Source organism: Equus asinus, chromosome 2, assembly GCF_041296235.1.
Source record: "Equus asinus isolate D_3611 breed Donkey chromosome 2, EquAss-T2T_v2, whole genome shotgun sequence".
In the NCBI taxonomy this organism is placed as follows: Eukaryota; Metazoa; Chordata; class Mammalia; order Perissodactyla; family Equidae; genus Equus; species Equus asinus.
In genome coordinates, this window is record NC_091791.1 from 14,649,231 (window position 1) to 14,670,770 (window position 21,540).

Genomic DNA, 21,540 nt, shown 5'->3' on the forward strand with positions numbered 1-21,540 from the left:
AACCACCCCTTAGAGTAAGAATTGTCTGGGTCCCCATTTTATGTGTGAACGAAGACGAAACTCCAGAAGGGGAGGTGATCTGCCCCATGATGAAACTACTAGGAGGCAGGTATCCCACTGCCTCCGGCAGGCTTCCCCATGAACACGCATGTCCTGCTGGCTTTCTCCCTCAGCCTCCTGAAAACTTACTTCCTGATTGTGACAAGCAGAACTTACCAGAGGCAGGAGAGTAAAATCACAGGTTGCCTGATGTCCATCATGACAGCTTCCTGCCATTGCCACATCCTTACGTTCCTATATCTGAGGGAGATCTCGAGGGTGTCCACGTTTCCTCTAGGACTCCACCTTGAGATGTACCTGGAGCAGGTGTCACTTCCTACAAGGGGCTCTACACTCCCTAAGTCTTGCCCAAACATTTGTGGCTGGACCCTTTTATGTTTTCCATACCACCCTGCCCCACCAAAGGACCAAGAAAATGTGCACCCCGATTACACTGTTATAACATTCATCTTAAAAGAATTCCTTTGAAATGATCAAATAATAGCTCCCATTTCTCAAGTGCAGACTGTACGTCAGGCCCTGTGCTTTGTAGGTTGTGCACATTACCTGACTTGGTCCTCACCACAGCCGACTGAAGTGGCTATTTGTGGTAAGACAGCTAGTTATCCACCAAAGAGAAATCTCCCCTTCTTCCATAGAACGAGACTTGCAATTGAACACATGGGTGCCCAGCTAAAGACTACATTTCCCAGGCTCCTTTGTAGATGATCTGATCACATGACTGCATTTAGATCAGTAGGATGTTTTGGCAAGTTATGTGTGTGACTTTTGGGTCATTTTTTAACTCCAAAGGCAAGCCTTTTACTGTGATCTCTCTCTTTCACACTCCTGCATATTGGTTTGGATCTTGCAGATGAGAACAATGGCCCAGGAGAGACAAAGCAACACCGTGGAAGGGGTCCAGGTCCTGAAATGACCACATGCATGGAACTGCCCGTTAACCTTGCCTGTTCACCCAGGACTGATACGTGCCAGGGAAATAGACAGGTCTCTTTGGAGCCCCTATATTTTGACATCTCTTTGTTTTATTACTATAGCTTCGTCTTTGACTAATGCAGTATTATCATGTCCACTTTACAGATAAGGGAACTTAGGCTCACAAAGATTGTGACTTGCCCACATTTATACGATACACAGCAAGGATTCAAGCCCATGTCTGTTGGATTCCAAAACCCCTGCAATATGATTCATTCACTCATTTATTCGTCTCAGCTTTAATGACTATGTAATAGAAGCAAGAATCCCAGGGCTTTGCCCGTACAGGAGGACCATAAATCCACATGTTGCCTCCTCCTTTCCACCTTCAAGAGAATGCCCTGCTCAGGAGGCGAGTTGCCCTAAGATGCAGATGAGAGCTAATTTCAAAACTTCTACCCGGTCTCTGTGGAGGCGTAAGTGGGCAGATGGCTCTGAAGTGAGCGCCAGTTCCTGATGCAGATCGATCTCGGAGGGCAGCCGGAGCCTGGTCACAGAAGGATTAAAAGGGAAACCGAGACCACCTGGATTAATGCGCAAAGGCTTTTTCCTCGGAGAGCAGGAGGCTGGGAAGATGAGGTTGCATTTGGGAAAATGTCTTTGTTCCTCACTATTCTCTAGACTGTTTGATCAGTGAGAATCAGTATTTGTCATTGAAAGATGTACAGGCGAGTGTGTGTGCTTACGTTCACATATTGGTGTGTATGTGTGGTTACTTGGGGGGTTGTGTGCATGATATCGTGTATGTAGAGATGCGTCTGTGCTGTGTGTGTCTATTATACATGTGTTGTTGTGGTTATGTGTGTGAAGTTGTACGTGTGAGTATGCATTCATTTGCAGCTGTGTCTACATTTGGGGTAGGGGGTGATCCACCAGTTGTCCACTGGATAAGAGGGAAGAATCGTCCCTTCACACCTCCCCCCGGCGGGAGATCTGGAGGAAGACCTGACGGGTATGGCCAACCCCATCCCAGACTGTCCTGTTCACGTCCCTTTGGGCTTCTCCCACACACCCACACCCACCCACACACGCGCATGCACACACATACACACACGTGCACACTCGCCTTCTTTTTCAGCCTTGACCGAATCACTCAGCTTCTGGAAATGAGCTGCAGGGATTATTGAAGCTCACAGACTGGCTGCTGGACGGAGGGAGATGGAGTCCGGGGCCAGGCCCATCCTCTGAGCAGAGCATGGTCCCTAACGTGGGGTGGAGATTTATCTAGACAGTTTAAAGGAGGAGGCAGGCTCTTGGGGAAGGGAAGACTCGAGGACAGGGCCACCCTGGCTGGGAGCTCACACCTCCTGTGGAAGGTTGCTCTTGACTTTGAGCTTTTCTTTTGGAGTTTGTGGGAATCCCATGAATTGCGCAGTTTTGCATCTTCCCCTCTGAGCATTGAATTCTCGCTAGTTACTCTCATCTGGCCCAGCTGTGAAGCAACAAGTGACAAAACTGCAGGGTCAGAGAAACAGGATCATACAAGCGTGTGTGTCCTCTGCCTCACCCTCACCCCCGAGAGGTGCCCAGGCCCCTAAGCCTGCCAAGGTTCATAGCCCAGGAGAACCAGGCAATGACCATCACTAAGGTGCACAGAGGTCCCAAGGGTGAGGAGCAAGGGCCGGGGACACCCCTGGAGAGGCAGACAGGGGACAAACCCTGAGCTACCTGATGTGTCCTGGATGGAGGAAACAAAATGGGGAAGGCTGAGCCTCAGGCTACACCTGCTGTATGCCAGGCCCGGGGCTTGGCGCTAGAGCTGTGAACGCTAACCAGGCATAGACCCTCCCCGCAACGAACCACAGTCCAGGAGAGCAGGCAGACAGGGAACCAAATCATTAAAAGGCAAAGAAATGACCCCTACACCAGGGCCTGAGCTGTGAAGAACTGCCAGCACTCGCTGAGCACCTGAGAGCTCACTAGGGGCTGGTCTAGGCACTCCTCGTATATTAAATCATTTGATCCCTAAATCAGTCCCATAAGGTCGGTATTATTATCATCACCATTTTACAAATGGGGAAACTGAGGGATAAGAAGCGCAAATGACTTGCTCCTGGTCACACACCTAGTTAGAGGCAGGCTGGGATTTGAACCCAGGCAGTCTGGCTCCACCGTCTATACCACCCTGCCTTGCTGTGTGCGACGCCTGGCAGAGACATGAAGCAGCAGGAAGTGGCCTGTGCTTGGGGAAGTCAGGGCAGGCTTCAGAGAGGAGGGGTGCTCAGGCGGGGATGCCTGAGAGGCCCGAGTAAGTTGGCAGATGAAAGGGGACAGAGGGGAAAGTGGGTGGTATTCTGAGCACCGTTGGTGATGCAGAGTTGATAGTGGGGCAGTTTTCAGAATGCCTTTTTCTGTGACCCATGGCGAGCGATGCATTTACACTGTGGCCTAGCACGTGTATACTCATGTATAACTGAGACCTACTTTCCTGAGTCAATGCTTACCCCTATTAGGTAGGATGAACTTTAATATTTCCTATTCTATTCTATTTCATGTTGTCTAAGTGCTGTATAAAACATCCAGCAAATTAGTTTTGGAATCCCCTGAAGTTTCATAATGAGTAGTTTGAAAAGCACACTCTCGGGTAAGTGATGCAGGAGGCAGAGGGCAGAGGATCAGCATCGCCATCACAGCTGGGCAGGGCGGGACTAGGATGACGGAAGTGAGATGCCCTAAGCATGAAATTTAATGAGGGACTCACCCTCGGGGTTGAGCAAGTGTGAGGGCGGCATCTGAGAGTGAGTGCCTCCTCAAATTTTGCACCCTGGTACCCCGTTTGTCACCTCATAGTCTCAGCCCTTTAACTGGGCACCTATTCTGTGCCAGGCATTGTGCCCAGGGCTTGGATGTGATCTTCCCAACAGCCTCTCTTTCCATAGAGGAAACTGAGGCCAAGAGAGATGCTCAGGAAGCGTCAGCTGTGACCATTAGCAGTCCCCAGAAATCTGGGGTGATTGACAGCGCCAGGACAAGAAAACTACAGGAATGGGTGGGGTGAGTATGGCGAGCCGGTAGAGGGCCACCAAGAAGCAAGGCTGTCATCAATGCCCAGGTGCACACATGCCACCAAGAAGCAAGGCTGTCATCAATGCCCAGGTCACACGTGCTTGTTGATCTTGGAGCCCAAACACCCACATGGATTTCCCACAAACCAACTTCTCAAGACCAATTTTACAAATTGCAGAGAGCTCAGCTTGGGAAATCCTCAACAGCTGTCTACTTCTGTGTTCAAACAGGAGCGGTACAAAGTGCCCAGGGCTGGCTAGCCGGTAAGCTTTGCGATAGCCTCACTTGATATAGTGGAGTCCTATCTACTTAAAGAAAACTAAACTGTGCTTCACCAGAACAAATAAAATCATAAAAAACCTATGGGAAATCACAATGGCATAACACTACACACCCATCAAAATGGCTAACATTAAAAAGATTGATGACACAAAGTGTTGGTGAAGATGTGGAGCAACGGAAACTCTCACACATTGCTGGTGGGTGTGTAAACCAGCACAATCACTTTGGTAAAATTTTTGTCAGTTTCTACTAAAGTTAAGATACGTGCGTCCTATGATGCTGAGATTTCCCTTGTGGGTATGTACGCCACAGAGACGCGGGAACATGGATAAGAGTGTTCGTAGCAGCATGATTCATAATAACCCTGAACTGGAAACAGCTCCGAGCTCCAGCAATAGAAGAACAGGTAAATAAATTTTAGAACAATCATAATCAACTACTGCATGGCAATGCAAACGAGCTACTGGAATTGGGATGAATCTCAAAGATGCATTGTGGAAGGAAAGAAACCCGACATGGCTGAGTCTATACTGTACGATTCCAGCTTTGTAAAGTTCAAAAAACAGGCAAAACAAAACTATGCCGGTTAAGTGATAAAACAAAAAAGAAAGCAGGGGAGTGACTTCTGTAAGAGTCAGAATACGTTCACCTCTTCACGTGAGGGCTATGGTGGTGCCTGGGAGGGAGGGTGAGGGGCTTCTGGGGTACTCACAATGGAACCTAAGTGGAAGGTACATGAATGTTTACTTACAATAATTAATTAATATGTAAATTTATGTTTTATATTCTTTCCTATACATAATTTATGTTTCACAATTTAAAAATATAAATACACATTGGGGCCAGCCCAGTGGCATAGTGGTTAAGTTTGCTCCCTCTGCTTCGGGGGCCTGGGGTTCACAGGTTTGGATCCCGGGCATGGATCTATGCACTACTCATCAAGCGATGCTGTGGTGGCATCCCACTTACAAAACAGAGGGAGATTGGCACAGATGTTAGCTCAGCGACAATCTTCCTCAAGCAAAAAGAGGAAGATTGGCAATGGATGTTAGCTCAGGGCCAATCTTCCTCACCAAAAAAAAAAATATATATATATATATATTTTAAATGCTTGCCTCATCTGCGAGCCATTCGTGTTCAAGGGACCCTGGAAAGCTGCCAGCCAATGGAGCCAGGAAGTCATGGGTTCAAATCCTGATTCCACCAATGGCAAGCTATGTGCTTAAACAAATTACACAGCTTCTCTGAGCCTCAATTTCTTTATCTGTAAAATGGGAATGAAAATTCCTACACGAGAACTAAAAAGTCATGCATATAAAGAGTGTGGATATTCCTAGTACGTCAGTAGGACCACAACAGATAGCAGCTGAGTTAGAAGCGGAAGCAGAGAGAACGATGACTTCAACTGCAGGCTGTACAGAGAGGAGGGCCCACTCTAAATCATCTATTGGGGTTTCCTCTGTTAACATCCTTCATGTCAACATCTCAGGGTGACACCCAGGACCACAGCTAGCCCAAGGTCACCTCCGTGTGGATTAGAAAATGCACCCCTTCCTGTGGGGAAACGAATCTTTGGGGAGCTTGGTCTACCTTGGATGATGACCTAGGTTCGGAGTAAGGACTCCACTGTTAAATGCCCTCCAGACTCAGCAGCCTCAGAGAAGAGATGAGCTTCCCGGTCCTGTTTAGAGGGGATTGTTACTGTGTCCAGGAAAGGCTGTCGGGCCTGGGCCCCAGGAACCGTAATCATCAGAAAGTTACTACACATATCAGATAAAGGAGGGCCCGCCTCTCGGAGATGGGACTTGACAGGCCCATAAAGGCCGCCTAATACCGCTGAGCTCATGGGCTTTTGACATCATGTCTCATTTTCTGCATGAATGAGAGACTCAGCCAATGTGAAGCAATCTCGCGTTTTCATTTACAGCACACGAAGCCTCGCTCACCGGCGTCGGCACCCTCGCCCGCCCGGCACACGCGAGCAGAGCAGGGCTTTCCAAGCAGTTACTCAGCAATTTAACAGAAAATGTGAAACTCCTTTTCCTCCTGAGCACAGGTCCTGACAAACATGGTTTCAGGGCTGAGTCAAAGTCTGTGGTGAGCCCCGATTACCTGGTCCTTTGGGGGAGAAAAGAAATTCAGGGCCCACAGGTGAGGTCCACCCTGAGGCACTGTCAAGTTGGTGATGGTGACCCCGATCTCGACATTCAGGCCCTCCGCTCCTGTCCCTCCGTGGAAGGGAAGTGGAAGCGAATAGACACTTATTTAACATCTACAGCTGTCAGGCTGTGTGCCAGGGTCTCCACCTCTGGTCTTTCTTTAACCATTATTCCCACTTGACAGATGGGAATACTAAGTCACACAGCTGGTCTCAGAGCCAGGCTTCTCACCCCTCTGAGCCAGCAACCTGTGGACTCTTCTTCCCCACCCCCACCTTTGCTCCCTCAGCACCTGCCCCCAAGGAAGGCTCTGATAGCAGCCGTTTACCTGTCGGTGCAGAAGGTCCATAGGGCGGAGGTGGCTGAAACCTGGTAGGAAGACGGCTGGGATGCTGCCTTGAAGGTGTATGTGCAAAACGAGTATGCTGAGTTGACTCGTATCTAGAAGCTTCCACTGGAGAACCCCTCACTGAACTCATCCTTTCCAAGACCCTGTGCATGGTTTTGCATTTGTAATTCTGTCTTCTTACCCCCAGTTGTATCAGCTTTAAGCTTCAGATCTCCCTTGCTGCGTGGATGCAGCGTGTATTTTATGTAGGAGGGGCTTTTGGAGATGGTGCTGATGGAGACGATGGGGGAGCCAAAAAGTGCTTGAAGGAAGGGTGGTCATGAAGGTGCTCTAACCCTGAGTGAAGAACTGCGCGTGCCTCAGGCCTGCGTGCTGGCCTTGTGGAGGCTGAAAGGCCAGCCGGGTGGCCTCTTTGTCCCCTTTTGGCTTCAGTGGGGAGGGGCATGGGCCACGGAGTAGAGCACAACAAGTTGCAGGTGACACCTCTATAAGGACACACAAGATGGCCAGACCTTGCCTGTCCCCCCAGGAGGGAGCTGTGCTTCTGTCCCAGGGCTGCCATGGCAAATTACCGCACTCCGGGTGGCTGAGAACGACAGGAGTTTATTCCCTCACAGTTCCGGCAGCCTGAAGTTCAAAACCAAGGCGTCACAAGGATGCTTCCTTCTGGAGGCTCTGCAGCAGAATCTGTCCCATGCCTCTCTCCTTGTCTCTGGTGGTTGCCCACAATATTTTGCATCCTTTGACTTGCAGCTGAATCAGTCTCCCCTCCACCTCCACATGGCACTCTCTCCTGTGTCTTTTGTGGCTTGTTTCCCTCTCTTTATAAGCACACCAGTCACTGGACTACAGCCATCCTAATCCAGTATGCCCCCATCTTAACTTCAGCACGTCTGCAAAGACCCTACTTCCAAATAGGTAGTGAGGTGTTGGACCTGAACATATTCTTTGGAGGGACACAATTCTACCCACTATAGGAGCCAAGGTCACCTTTGCCAGACTGGCCTCCTGGCCCTATCTGTGGGCCTCAAGGGCTTCTGAGTCCACATGCTGTGTCTCCGCCCATGGGCCCACCCTGGGGCAGGGCTGATCCCTGTGGTCTATGTTCCTGCGTGGGAGAGGCCAATCGAGCAGACTGTCTCAGGGCTTCTCTTACACACCCAGAAGGCTTGAGGCTCTCGTGGATAACAAAAAAAGATGGAGGCTCGCCCCTTCACCAGTTGCCCTGCACATCAAAATATGTCTCTCCTGGAAACCCCCTCAATTTACCCACCTACTACAGACTGAATATGTCCCCCAAAAATTCATATGTTGAAACCTAATCCCCAGTGTGATGTGGCGGTGGGGACTCTGGGAGGTCATTAGGTCATGAGGGCAGAGTCCCCATGAATGGGATTGGTGCCCTCATAAGAGACCCCAGAGAGCCCTCTCACCCCTTCCACCGTGTGAGGACACAGGGAGAAGACGGACGTCCATGATCAGGAAGCAGGTCTCACTAGACACCCAGTCTGCTGGCACCTCGATCTTGGACTTCCAGCCTCTAGAACTGTGAGAAAAAAATTTCTGTTGTTTGTAATCCCCCCAGTCTGTGGTGTTGTGTTATGGCAGCCCAAATGGACTAAGACTTCACCCCTCTCTATCATTCCTTTCCCACACCTCTCCTCAGTCCTGATGCCTTCAGATTCAGCAAGGTTTATTTGACTTTGGAAAATTCAGGAAAGAATAAAAGATAAATCAACAACCATCCAAGTGGCAGACACTGCACATTGACTCCCAATTATCCATCCTCCCCTTCTTCCTTACTGATGAAATCCCGATTTTGTTCAGGGTTGCAATGTGCCTGGCTAGAAAACTTCACTTCCCAGCCTCCCTTGCAGCTAGGGATGGTCACATGACCCTGCTTGGCCAATGAGACGTAAGTGAAAGTTGCTAGTTGGAACTTAGAGGAAAGTTCTTGATAAAAGGGCCACTTTGCCCTCCCCCTCTTCCTGCCTTGAATGCAGGAAATGACCCAAGAAGTGGGGCAGTCACCTTGAGACACGAGTGATAAGCCTGAGGACAAAACTCACATGCTCAGGACAGTTGAGCCCAGGTTCCTGTTGGGGTCACTGGCTGCCTCCCCCAGACGTCTTAATTTGCGAGAAAACAAGCACGTCACTTGCTGAAGCTGTTATTTTCCAAGTTGTCAGTTACTCACAGCTGAAGAGCGTCCTAACTGACACAGCTCTCCTCCCACCACCCACACGCAGCGCTGCTAACGTTTTGCCCCGTATCCCTCTAGGCCTTTCTCTGTGCAGAGGCAGACTCCCTGTCTTTGAATTCTGGCTCCTTCGCTAACCAGGTAGGTCCCTAAAGCAAAGTATTTAACCTCTTGGCGTCTCCGTTCTTGATCTGTAAATTCAAGATAATGGCAACTTCCACATGGAGTTCTTTGAAGGCTCAATGAAGTAAGTAAAGTGATGAGCACGGTACCTAGAGCAGAATATGTACTTAATAAATGTAATTATTACCAATATCAACATTTTATATCCTGCTTTTTTTTGCATGGTATTATACCATATGCATTTTCCTTTGTTATTAAGAAGTTCTTGTAAACACCATTTTAACAGTGCCTAAACTTCATATGCACTTGAATGTTAGTTATTAATATCAAAATGTCATATCCTAGGTTTTTACTTAATATTATGACATATGCATTCTTCCATGACAAGAAAAAAAAATCCTTAAAATCATTTTAATGCTTGCCTGGAATTTTTTTTCATGGCTCGACTAGGGGTCAGAAAACTTTTTATTAAAGGCCCAGATTGTAATTTTGTAGGCTTTGTGGGCCATATGGTCCCTGTGACAACTACTCAACTTTGCCATCATAGCGCCAAAGCCGCCCCAGACAATGCATAAAGGAATCGCCACGGCTCTGTGCCAATAAAACTTTATTTACAAAAAGTGATGGAGAGCTGGATTGGCCCAAGGACCGTAGTTTGCTGCTCTCTGGGCTAGATCCCTTATTGAACCAGTCCCTCCTATTGTCAGAACTTAGGCTGGTGCCCAATTTGGAGCCATTGTAAATAAGTCTGCAGAGAAGATCTTGGTGCTGACGTCCTTGACTACATTTCTGTTTATTTCTTTAGAATAGCTTCTCAGCAGAAGAATTATAATTTAAGGTTCTTGAGTCATCCTGGCAAATTCAGTAGGCATCATTTGTTTTTTGAGCCAGGCTTTGCACTTCCACCTGTACCTTTGTTTGTCCCACCAGTATTTTCCACGTTTCCTGAGCAAGAATTCTGTCTCTTCTATCAGACTACCAACTCCTCAAGTGTAAAGATTCTGGATATCTTATTCCACCATCGTGTGCCTTGCCCTCAGCTTTGCCATCTCCCTCCCCCTACCACACACACACACTTGTGAAGTATCTATTGTGACTGCACACACAAGGTGTACAGGGGAAACTAAGTAAGTGGCTGAGTGAATGAATCCCACGTTTAAAACCCCAAGGAGGCACGAGTCAGTTGCATATGGCCAATCACTGAGACTTGAATGTAGGGGACCCTCATAAACTAGGTGTTAAACAAACTTAACTCTTTCCCAGAAAACCCATGGCAAGATGTCAAAGAAGCTAGTGGTTTGTCCCAAAGTCCTATGTCCCTCTCTGCTTGCCCAGAGCCTGATGTAACCCCCATCCCACCGCTTCCCAGAGAGGCCCTTGGAAGGACCTCGATGATGCCACCTGCCCTCTCTACACCCCCTTTCATCTTCCACCAACCTCCGCCTATTTCCCAGTCCCACACCACGGTGGCCCTCTCATCATTTAGTGAGACTGAAGACACCTGCCACTCTGCCAAAATCCAGTTCATGAAACGTTGAAAATGTTCTACATTTCTTTTCACCTTGAATTTTTCATGAAACCAAATGGCAGTTTCCAAAGGTGAAAAACTGTTATTTTCCCAGACAAATTCCTGTGAAGTGAAAATTGCTAGTTTCGCACAGCTCTACCACTGAGGACTATTATTACTATGGGCGCAAGATTAGCACAATTTGATCAGGAAAAAATAAAACTTGGGTTATATCCCCAGCAAGCTTTAAATGTTCCTACAGCTAGACTTTCACAGACCAAGAGCCAGTGGGAGGCCATCCCTAGCCTCTGGTCACCATGCCTACCATCACGATCCCTGTGTGTGAGTGCTGAACCCAGACCCCCTACCGGACATGGCCAAACTCAAGATCAGGTCTCTGGAGAGGAATAATAGAATTCCTTAAAGTGGTGACCTGTATGGGAAGCCGCCCCTGCCCCATATTAGTTCACAGGGCTGCCATGACAAAGTACCACCGACTGGGTGGCTTAAAGAACAAAAATTTGTTTTCTCACGGTCAAGGAGGCTAGAACTCCAAGATCAAGGTGTTGGCAAGGTTGCTTTCTTCTGAAGCTTCTCTCCTTGGCTTGTAATGGCCATCTTCTCCTGGTGTCTTCACATGGTCTTCCCTCTGTGCGTGTCTGTCCCCTAATCTCCTCTTCTTGTAAGAATACCAGCCATACTGGATTAGGACTCACTCTAGTGACATTTATCTCAAAACACAGTCACCTTCTCAGGTCCCGGGGGTTAGGACTTCAACATATGAATTTCGGGGGGGACACAATTCAGCCCACAGCACTCCACATCCCCAACCCAGCCATCTTATCATTGCTTTGTAGACGATCAACGGTAAGAGGGCTTTAGGACTTATCTAGTCTAGTGGTTTTCAAACTGTGGTCCGTGGAGCACTTGCAGATCCTAAAGTGACTTTAGGGGCTTCCATGGCTGAGAGGAGGAGAAGAAGTGGAAATCTGGGACCCCAACTCTGCCTCCACCAAATCAGCATGTCTTTTATCCGTCCCATACTGAGGTTCCCTTTGAGATTTTGTTTGACCAAAGGGTTCTTTGTTTGACAAAATGTTTGAAAACTGCTGATTATTTTTCAAATGACCAGACTGCAGAGCAGAGAAGCAAAGAGATGTGCCCGGGATTGGGGAGCTACCTGTTGGCATGTCTGGGGTAGAGCTGAGCTCTCCCGTTCCGGCCTAGCGTTCCTTCCACTACGCCTTTCTGAGATGGCTCTTGAGTGAGACCTCAGGAACCTCAGTGGCATATAAGGAGTTTTGTGGTGCCAAAAGGTGAGTATCTTGCTGGAGTCAGATGGAGTATTGAATTGACATAGCATCACCTTAGAGGTTTGGACATGTGGATCTGGGCTTAAATGTTGGAAAATCTGAGTCACTACTATCCTGACGTCAGATACTGCTTGGAAATTTTCACTTCAAACAAGAAGAAGAAAGTGCTCCATTTTGGTGCATTTGGGTGACTCGGTTAGGAACCACGCACAGAGCTGAGAAGTGATACATAGCTTTGGCGACAAGCCATGGATAACCGTGTTTGCATGCTTTCCTGAGTGCCTGGCTGTCAACAGCAAAAATGGAGCTGAGGGAAAAGCATCAACCTCCACTTAAAAAAAAAAAAAGAGAATTTAATGTCCTCAAGGGCAACACGCTGAGCTCACAGCAGAACAAGAGTTTTGTTGCATGTACGTTCTGAAGAAATGGCCTGTGCTTGGAATATCCCGAGGAGTTCTTGGGTTTGAAAAGCAAAGCGATTGTCTTACCTGGAGACAGTTAGGGTAGGGGCAGCTTTGGGGGTGAGAGAGAAAGGCCTGTCCACAGGCTGTACATTTTGGCAATGCCTGCAGCTCCGAATTCTGGGGCCGGAGGTGGGAGTTGGAGCTGAATCAGGCTGGCGCTTTCCTGGGCTCCAGGGTAAACTGGGTGAGGAAAACAGGAGTCTCACCCAAAACAGATGTCCTGACCAACAATGGGAAGCGGCTTTTCTTTGAAATGTCCTGGTACGGGCTGCACCAGGCAGTCGGGGCCACCAGCGTCTGATCGCCTCCTGATAACACCCGGAGCAACTCTTTATAAAGTCACTGAGAGAATTCCTAGAGGAAGAGCTGGCCTACACCATGGAAAGGACATTACCCACACGCAGGCTGTTCCTTTGCAGGGCCTTGCACCCTGGCCTGGGCACAGCTCTCCCTACCATTGCCTGGCTAACCCAGCGCTTTCCCCAGGGCTCAGCTTGGGCACCAACCTTTCCAAAAGCATTTTCCAGCCACTGTCCATGACCAGCAGCATCAGCCTGCCCAGGAGGTGGTTAGAAATGCAGAAGCTCCAAGCTGCCCCACACCTACTGAAGCAAGATCTGCATTTTTGCAAGATTCCCATTAAAGTTTGAGAAGCACTGGTCTCCTGAAAGTTAACTTCAGGGGCTTATTCTAACTGAGACCTAAGGAGAAAGCCCTGTGTGACAAACACTGGGTAGCAGAGGGCCATGCCACCAAGACACTGTGTAGACAAAGAAAATTAATAGTGGCTTATAAGCCCTAAAGAGAGAATAATGGGGCAGACTCTAGCAAAGTGGTCAGGGGGAGCAGCAGAAGAGCATATTTCTGAAGATGCATGAGGACTCTCCCAAACTCTAGCGGAGAATGGAGCTAACTAGTCATAGACTCGTGTGCTGAACATCTCCTATGTGCAGGCCCTGTGCTAAATGTCTTGCGTGCTTTGCATGCATTTAATCCTTGTATCAGGCCAATGAGATTGGCATCCATATTCCAAATGAAAAAGGGAGGCCTTTGGTACAAGCACTCTGGAAAATAATTTGATGCTATCCCATAAAGTTGACTGTCTTTATTCCCTAAGCTCCAGCAATTTCACTTCTATATATATGTCCTATAGAAACTCATACACATGTGCAGTGGGAGGCACATAGCAAAATGTTCATAGAAGCACTGTTTATAATCGTAAAAATAACTGGATACATCCCAAATGCCCATCAAAAGGAGACTAGATAAATAAATTGTAGTGTATTCATACCATAGGATATTTTCTAACAGAGAACACGGATGAAACACAACCTTACCCAATAACAAGAATGCATCTTAGAAATATAATTTTAAGTGGGGAAAAAAAGCAAGTCACACAAGACCGTATAGAGTATGGTACAACTTTTTTAAAGCTCAAAAAACAATCAAAATTTAGCAATATACTTAGGGATGCATATGTAAATAATAAAAAAAATTGGTTTTTGTTTTTTGTAAAGACTGGAACCCTGGACACATTTCAGGGTCACAGTTGCTTCTCCAGTGGAGGTGGTGGATTGAAGGAAAGAGGGCTGTCGATGATGCAAAGATGCTAGGAAAAGTCTACTTCTCAGGTTGGGAAGCAAGTTCACGGGCATTCATCACTCGCATGTCGCAAGTCTTCTTTTATATGTGCATTCAATGATAATTTCTAAAACAGATTAAAGTGCTGAAAGCTAAGGCTCAGAGAAGCTGAATACCTTGGCCAGGCTGACACAGCTAGTACCTGGCAGTGCTGGGGTTTGAACCCAGGCAATTGGCTGCAGAGCCCACATAAGCCACTGAGCCCAGCTGCCTGTCGTGCGCTAGGCTGGGCTCAAGAGCCGCTGCAAATATTATCTACAGGTCTGACTTCGGGCCCTGGCTGGACTGGTATTAATGACCCTCCCTCTCCGTGGGGGGTGGATGCAGACACCCCATGCCAGAAGCCTTCATGGGGAGGTCAGTGCTGGCCTGTTCTCTTCCCCAAGCTCGTTCCAAGGGACCGCACTCCGGTGCTGAGTCTCCTGCCGGCCTGTTTCTACTGGATACGTGGTGACCCCCACTCACAAGGGCTCTCAGAAATCTGCCAGCGTTTGCTCCAGGTTCAGACTGCGCATTTTTCACAGATTTGTAAAATAAAGAAGAGAAACAGAAAGCAGAAGAGAAAGGCAGGTAAATCCAGTTAGATTTCAGTTCATCATTCCAGCTCCTAAACATTCCTAACAAGGAGTGTGAGAACACCTTGCTTTTAGAAAACATATCACAGTCATTGAAAGGACTTCCAATTTCTCACAGCTTCCTAACACCCAGCTCCATGAAAAGAGCCACCATGAGTCCCCACATCGCTGGTTACAGATACGGAAAGTGGCACCCAGGGAGGGTAAGCAGATTGCCCCAAGTCAAGGCTGTGTGACTTTGACTGATCACTTTCCCTTTCTGGGCCTCCATTTCCGCATCTGTAAAACAGAACGGTTGCCCCTGGTGATTCCTAAGCAGTCTTCCAGCTCTGACAATCTGCAGTTCTCAGGAGGACAAAACCAAAAGAAAACCCCCATCTTCCAGTTTTACTGGTTCTTCTGGAAGGAGTTCATTACACCAGTACCTCTGAATAGGAAGACTCTATGGGTTCAAAATAACCCAAAAGGGGAAAGAAGAGACAAGAACACTAAGAAGGAGAATAAAAGAAACAAACCACCCCTGCTGCTCTATGTATCATTTGTATCATTTGGGCCAAAGTCTAGAGAGCCTAAGAGAATAATGTGGATTTCTTGTTCATTGCGTGGCTCTGAGAACAAACCGCCAACCACAACGCGAACACAAAGGAGAGAAGAAATGGAACCACACTGGCTGCACTGCCAGCGTCATGCAAAGACAATGGGCACTGGTTTAATTTCCCCACCGCCTCCCAAACTGCGCTCAAAACAAAGTCAGATGTCTCCTTCCCAGAAAGTGGAAGAGGAAAATATCAATCTGTTTCAGGGAAAGTTACGAATTGCGTGTGCCTGGAATACTTGATATATGACTGTAGCCTGGTGTGCAACAAGTGATTCTTGCTGTTGCATTTGATCTCGGGATGGTAATGTGCTCTCCTGACATAGTCCAAATGGGGAATGACTGAGGATGTTTTATATAAGATGGTTGCAAACTTCAAAGGCCACTCTTAACCCGAACCACCCCCCGCCTCCCTCCCTTTCTTCCTCCTCTCCCTCCAGGCCCTCCTCTCCCTTCACCCAGCAAATTGTTTCGGGGCCAAAAGTGATTGTAGGACGATCAAGAATCAAGGAACTTGTGGCAGGTGGTACCACCTGTGTCTGGGCAACAGCCCCACGGGCCCGCATCTGCTCCCCAGTTGTGGAAGGAGCGAGGGGGCTGCGTCTGAGAGGGATTCCCAGCCGGCCGATCCAGCCGCCTAGGCTGCCATGGAGCGGAGCTGGCAGGGGGTGATCTGCAGCCGCCCTCCGGCTCCGAGATGGAGGAGGGCTCCCTGGGGACCCAGCAGCCTCATGCGGTCTGGGTGCCAGCAAGTCAGGCCCCACTGGTTTATCACAGGTAGGGAAATCGAGGCCCCAGAAGGTGAACCCAAAGTCCCCCAACACTGAGGGGCAGACAGAAGCAGAGCCCAAGCAGTCCAGCTTCCAGCCCTGAGTTCTTCCCGCTGCACCCATGCTTGACCGGACGGAGAAAGTCACCCCTTTCATCTCCTCCCGCCTTGAATGGACGGCAGCTAACTTTTATCCAGTGTTTACTCTGCACCAGGCACTGACCTAAGCACCTTACATGGATTAACTCATTTTACCATCGCATTAACCCAGTGGTTCTCAACTGGGGCGATTTTGCCCCCAGGGGACATTTTTTTATTGTCATGATTGGGGGGAAGGGATGCTACTGGCATCTAGTGGGTAGAGGGCAGGGATGCTGCTAAACATCCAACAGTGGACAAGACAGCCTCTCGCATGGTCAATGGAGCCATGGTCGAGAAACCCTGCATATTAAGCCCATGAGATATGTATTACTATTATTATTGCTGTTGTTGTTGTCGTGGTAGCCATCATTGTTGTGATGGTGGTGCTGCTGGTGATTATTCTCAAATTACAGATGTGAAACAGAGATAAGGGACTTGCCTGGGGTCACACGGCGCGTAAAGGCAGACCCAGGAGGTAAACCCAGGCAAACTCCCAGCCAGGATACAAGTTTCTTTTCTAATTATACAGGGAATACAGGAAGCCAAGTTCATCTAAAAAGTTCCAGAAATACAGATCAAGCCAAAGGACCCTTGGCCCTCACCCAAGTTCAGCCCCCTCCCCAGAGTGACACGCACTCCCCACCTGGTGCATATTCCTTGGCCTTTTGCTCCCCGTGATCATGAACTCTAGAGCTCCACAGACCTGCTGTGTGGTTGCAGAGGGCTGAAATGAAACTATTCCCTACGTACCTTTTGCAACTTGCTTTTTCTCACTTACCTATTGCCTTCAAAATCATTCCATATCAGGGCATGCAGGCATACATCATTTTAAAGCAGCTGCTTAATATTCCATGGTTTGGATATCATCACTCCCCTACTGAGGGACATTTGAATTGTTTCCAGTTTTGGACTAGCTGTGTGACCTTGGAGGAGTTCCTCAACCTCTCTGAGCCTTAGATTCCTTGCCTGTCAAGTGGGAACCTCACAGGACTAGTGATTAAGTTTTCAATGACACTGTGTGAAAGGGATGGTGCAGTGCCTGGCACATAGGCAGGGCTTAAAAGGGGCAGAATGTTCTATTATTATTACTATGCATCATTATAATATACAATTATTATTACTGATATTAATCCAATTAGTCAGTAGTCCGCTCAAGCCAATACACCTCAAAGTGCCATCAAGATCCTTTGGGGAAAGTGGGTCAATGATGGACTATCCCACATCCAAAGAATTGAAACAATTCTCAATCCACGTCCAAACTGAAACAATTTCCCAGCATTAACTGACTCAACTGCAGGGCACCCATCAGGATTAGGGGGCGCCGAAGAGATTCCTGTTGCTCAAGTGGGTTTAATGTGGACCACCTTCCAACTCGACCGACACAGAAACGCCAGCATCTCCAGGGAAATTCAGCTAATGAGTGTACGCAGAAGTCAAAAAAAGAAGGACGGGGGAACTCTGTGCCCAGCTGACCCCTGAACCGGATGAGATTAAGACATGATACTTAACTAGACCAGCTCATGACTCAGTGGGCCGTAGTTACCAGGACTCCAGAGCTGGCAACAACCTAAATCCCACACCGGTGTATCCGGGAGAGTGTGTATAGGAGTGAGACGGCTCAGACGCTGAGGTGGCCTCGGGGCTGCATTTTGTAACCAGGGTTCCATTTAGCCCTCTCGGGTGTTCCCCAAGAAGAGTCTCCCAGCCTCTTGAGGATGGAGGATTGGGGGGACGCCTCTTTTAGGGGCCCGAGGCAGGGCTTCTAGAGCAGAAGCTTGCCAAGGTGCCCACAAATTGAGACAATTGTACCAAGAAAAGATTCCCAACTACTTACTGTTGTCCTTGCCCAAGTCCTGGGCGGGAGGGTTGGGAAGGGAGCAGAGGCCCATTGTAATGGATGCCTCTGGTTTCCCTCCCCACTGAGCCTCCTCAGGGGCCTTGATGAGGAAGGATCCTGCCACTCTGGCCAGGAAAGTGGGATCACACCTGGGGTGGGCCAATCCCAGTAGAAACTCACCTAGAAACAGTGATTGGTCCTGGGGACGGCACATGACTCAAAATAAGCCAATCAGAGATCTCTTTCATTTTTTCCAAACTAGTTGGAGTGGGGTTATAGCTTCCCTTTCTAAGACAGCAAACCCTGTGGATACGTCTCAAGGGTTTCTGGCAGCCACGGAAGCGTCTAAGAGCGCGAGGCCAGCACAGAAGTGTCCATGGAAAGGTGGAGAGGGAGCGTGGCAGCTGTCCACATGCCTAGAAGCTCTCCTCCTCACTCTCCCAGTGCCCCAAACCAATTGATTTGTTTTTGCTTGAGCCCATTTGAGTTGGGTTTCTTTTTTTTTGAGGAAGATTAGCCCTGAGCTAACATCTGCTGCCAATCCTCCTCTTTTTGCTGAGGAAGACTGGCCCTGAGCTTACATCCATGCCCATCTTCCTCTGCTTTATACATGGGACACCTACCACAGCACGGCTTGCCAAGTGGTGCCATGTCCACACCCGGGATCCCAACCGGCAAACCCCGGGCCACCGAAGGAGAACATGCGCACTTAACCTTAACCGCTGTGCCACCGCCCCGGCCCCTGAGTTGGGTTTCTGACATTCGCAAATAAAAGAGTTCTGAATAATACATCAACCCAATCTGATAAGGCACTGCTGCAGCTGGCTATGGTTTAAGTGGACAGAGCAACATCTCCGTGACACCAAAGGCTCGTAGAGCAGGAGCTCCAGAAGAGTCCTTGGAGATGGTGTAAGCTGCTGTTCCTCAAAGACCGTCACCAATCTTCAAAGATGGGAGCCGTGTTTGACCCAAAGTGAGAACCAGACCCGTGTGTCCTTGTGATGGGTCCTGCACGCCTGCCAGTGTGCTGGACGGAATCCTTCCTGAGGGCCAGCACGTACTCGGGTTCCTGAGCGAGAGATCTGTAGAGAAAGATGCTCCAGCTCACAGCTGGAGTGAGGATGGCCATAAAAGCCCAAACTGAATCCTAGGGAGGGAAACAGACTCCAGCCAGAAAGAGACAGGGGATAAGTTCCTGAAGGAACAGATGGAAACTGAGGGGAGAGAAGCATGGCGCAGGGCCCCAGGAAGGCACGCCAGTAGAGCCAGCCCAAAGTCAAGGGGGACTGGAGGCAGATCTATTTAGGAGCCAAACTTTCGGTACCCTGCCCTACACACATGGGCTCTCTCCAGGACAGCAGCTGGGCCTGGTCACCTGCCAGGCTGGGCCCCACCAGCTGTGTGTCTGGATGAAGGGTACATGTATGCACACATGTGTGCATGTCCACATGCGTGTGCAAATGTGAGTGTGTGCATGGACAGGAACTGGAGTTTGTGGATGACCTGCTCTTCTGTGCGTGTCTGTGTGAGGAAGGACGGGTTTGCAAATATGGGAAATACATGTGGGTGAGTGGGCGTGTGCCTGTGAACAGGGCAGAGGAGGACACTGAGTGAGAAGTACTTGAAGACCATGAGTAAGTGGGCTAAAGGGTGTGCAAGGGTGTGTGAACAGTGTCTGTGGGGTGTGTGTGCACGTGTGTGTCCATATGCCTACACATGACAAAACAGGCCAGGACAATGGGAGCACGACCGCCTGGTGGCAGTGAAGTGGGTGGGGTGTGCATCTGTGGGGAGTGCATGGCGGGGGCGGTGAGTGGAGTCTGCTGGGGTGAGCAGCTCTCTGGGGGAGTCAGGCTCCTTGGGGATTTCTCTGCCAGCCCTTCCTGGTGAGGCAGCGGGCAGCTCCACATACCAGGCCCCCTCCTCCCCGAGCCTGTGCCCAGACAACCAGAAAGAGCAGTGGCAGGCTGGTGCCCCCACAGCCCTTCCCGGCCTGGCCGTCTGCCTGAGTTGGAAGTCCTGCCCAGAGAAGCAAGACTGGTTCCTCGCCCCAGTGTGCCAACACACCTCACGGTTGGCCTGGGGGCTGGGGAAATGAGCCTGTTGGGAGAGACCTCTAATTTGCTTTTCCAGTCCTAAGGCACCTTCTGGATGCATAGGAGAGGGAGGGAGTGAGCAAACCTAAGGGGATGGTGATGTGTCTGCTGGGAGCTCTGTCTTGGTGAGCTCCCCACAAGGACCTCCAAGAGGAGAGCTGAATCCATGGGTTCTAAGAACCCAGAGTTGTGGTCTCGTGGAAACAACTGCCACCATGGACGACCCGAAGACCCCCGAGTGCTCCCAACTCTGCAAGGAGAGTGTGGACATCTCTGGGACCTGCTGAGCCCATCTCAAGGAGGCCAGAACCACCAGGAAATCAGAGCCACTGGTGTCTGGGCTGAGGAGCTGAGTCCCCAGGCATCTTGCTGGTGCACGAGTTGGAACAGGCCTGGCCTTAGTCACATCTCAACTTCTAATTCTGGTTCATGCTCAACACCCACATGCCAAGCTGGCTGGCATATTTGGTCCTTTCTGGTCGTCCATCTTCTTCACTCCACCCTATGCTCCCCGATCCCAGGCTTTTTCCACCCAAACCAAAGGACATTCATCATCCTGTGGTTCCCGCCGGCCCTGGGATTGACAGGGTCAGCAACCAACGGGAGATGGGCTACACTCTGGTTTCACAGGAAGGCTCCTGGGGGAAACCCCCACATCTCTCTGGGCTCTGTGCGTGACCCACACCCCGATTCCTTCCTTCCTCCCTCCGAGATGATGAAATCATAGCCTCGATCTGGACCTGTTCATGCCACAAGATAAATTGTCAAAATGTTTTGATCTAATTGGGTCTTTTTCAAGTCAGCTGAAAACCATCAGGCGGGGAGCCAGATGGAGCTGGTGATTAATGAGGGACATTTGGTTGCTTCTCCACATCCATCACGGAGCCCTACTCGGGTGGGAGTGTCCTAATCCTCCGCCAGGAATGGGTACGCCAGGCGATCACTGAGGCCGGCATCTACCCACTGGGGGGCCTCTCCTTGCTTCCACCGGCTGCAAAGATGGCCTTCCCCTGAGGCTCCAGAAACTCTGGGCCAGGAGAGGCTGCCCCTGAACAGGCCTCAGACTTGGAGACAGCCTCTTGTCCCCAAGCAGTCCCAACCCTGTTGGGGGCCACTTGTGATGGTGCTCCAGTGAAGGGGGGGCAACAGAGGGGAAGGGAGACAGAAACATTTCCGTGACCCCGGGGAATGCACTGGCTGCCCCTCCCTCAGATCCAGGTGTGGGGGCTCCAAGACTCAGCCTGCACGGCCACCTTCCCTCTGTCTGCTCTGAAGTGGAAGGGCAGAGGGGTTTCAAGAGAACGTTCTCCGCCGAAGGGTAACGGCCTCATAGGCACTCTCCAGAGTCCCGGCTACTGGGCCAGGCTGGACCTCCCACTTGCTATGTGACCTTCAGCAAGGTCTGTCCCTCTCTGAGCTTCTGGTGCCTCATGGGTAACATGTGAATG